Consider the following 2,104-nt stretch of genomic DNA (forward strand, 5'->3'; position numbering starts at 1 on the left):
ACTTTCAGCTTGAGGACGCAGTGTGGGAGGAATAGGGCATGGGATTGTTGCAAAGGACCTTTAAATCCTTAGACATGTCATGCATTTTCTGAGAATGGGAATAAGCATGATTTTCCACTTCTAGACATACTATTGGATTTATTGTTGCAACCAATAAAGTGTGAGCTCATCTAAGATTATTATCGAATCCATATTAGCTTCCCATCATCTTACTCAGTAAGTACAAACTGCAGCAATAAAATATTGTGTGGGGTCCAGTGGGATATTTTTCATTAAAAATATGGAATGATTTACCAGCTTATGTGTCATCCTTGCACAGAGGCCATGGTAACCTTTTCTGTATCATTCCAATTTTAGTAGGTGTGCTGCTGAAGTGACAACTGATGGGATTTTTGCAGTTATTAGTAGTAATAAAAATTCTAAGCATTTGTTGCCTGAGCAGTGTATTGTGGATGCAGAATATCTCATTTAATGCTTCATCAACCCTTTGCAATGGCTACTGTTATTCTCATTTTGTATATAAAGAGCACAGGATATCCTAGAACATTGATAATACTTCCTGCTTAATACTATGATGAAGACAGAACACCTGGAGGACTGCCAGGCCACTGCCAGAGTGGCAGCAACAGGAAGGGTCCATGGAGGTTCAGATGCTTGGGTGGTTGGAGGGAGAATGCTAATACTTATATCTGGACATGGAGGAAGGGCCTCAGATAGACTGACCATGTCTAAAATTTAGGAGCCCGTGATGATCCAAAAAAGAAGTGGTATATACCTCAAGATTGTGTGTGTGCTGTGCTTACTCGCTTAGTTGTGTCCAACTCTTTGTGACCTCCTGGACTGTAGCCCGCCAGGCTCCTCTGTCCATGGGGATTCTCCAGGCTAGAATAATGGAGTGGGTTGCCATGTCCTCCTCCGGGAGATCTTCCCAACCCAGGGGTTGAACCCAGGTCTCCCACATTGCAGGTGGATTCTTTACCATCTGAGCCATCAGGGAAGTCCAAGAATACTGGAGTGGCTAGCCTATCCTTTCTCCAGGGGATCTTCCTGTCCGAAGAATTGAACCGGGGTCTCCTGCATTGCAGGTGGATTCTTTACCAGCTGAGCCACCTGGGATGCAGGGGCTAAAGTGGTTACCTTGGCAAACGGCAGTGTTCTGGGGTGGGATAGTGAGGATATGTAAGGATCTGGGACCTCCAGTGCTGAGAAGAGTGGTGCATGGATACTCAGGCATTCATTGATTCCCTCCCATCTTCCAGACGCAATGCAAGTGGCTGCAATACAGTTCTAAGCAAAAGAGATATGGTTTCTCTCTTAATTGGAATTGTTTAGAGAAAAGTATTCAAATAATAGCATAATACACAATTTGAAGCTGTGATAGGTACGATGAATGAAAGGTACGAGGTGCTATATAAGTGTACAGTAAGGGGATTGTAGGCTCATTAGGAGGATCAGGAAAGGCTTTCTTGAAGGAGAAACTGGAGAGAAGGAAAGAGAGGAAACATCCCTGGCAGAGGAAATAGCTTGTGCAAAGGCCCTGAGGTGGAAGGAAAGGGATGCATTTGAGAAAATGAAAGAAAGCAAACATGTCTACAGCCCAGGGTGCTGAGGAAAATACCTCTGGGACTCTGGGAAGGCTGGAGAACAAGAGAAGGAGCAAGCCACTGAAACTCGCCTCCAAGCTAAGACCAGCTGGACTAAGGCTATTGAACTGTAGGTCTGAGTTTCCTCACCTGGCCCCACGCTAGAGATCTAGGTAGTCCCAAGGCAGTTTCCTGGCAGTTTTTCGGATGACAAGTGCCCTGGTTAGGGGAGGAAAGTTAGATTTTGGCCATAGATCTGTAATACCTTTTTCAATTTGGAAATTCTGAAACTCTGCTGACCCTGTGGAATTGTGTGTCCAGTGGCTCTTATACTGGTTAAATCTTTTGTAGCAGTGGCCTTCAACCTTAGCTGCACATTAGACTCACCTAGTAGTCATGTATGGATGTGAGAGCTATACCATAAAGAAGGCTGAGCACCAAAGAATTGATGATTTCGAACTGTGGTGTTGGAGAAGACTCTTGAGAGTCCCTTGGACTGCAAGGAGATCAAACCAGACAAT

General features: G+C 44.6%; 1 non-coding gene across 1 annotated transcript; it reads right to left on the bottom strand.

The window, feature by feature from the left end:
* Positions 1–274: 274 nt before the first annotated feature.
* LOC114114182 (U6 spliceosomal RNA) lies at positions 275–381 on the bottom strand. Its single transcript, XR_003589019.2, has one exon. It is a non-coding gene; the product is annotated as a U6 spliceosomal RNA (small nuclear RNA).
* Between the last annotated feature and the right edge of the window lie 1,723 nt (positions 382–2,104).

The sequence above is a fragment of the Ovis aries genome, chromosome 3 (assembly GCF_016772045.2).
Source record: "Ovis aries strain OAR_USU_Benz2616 breed Rambouillet chromosome 3, ARS-UI_Ramb_v3.0, whole genome shotgun sequence".
Classification (NCBI taxonomy): domain Eukaryota; kingdom Metazoa; phylum Chordata; class Mammalia; order Artiodactyla; family Bovidae; genus Ovis; species Ovis aries.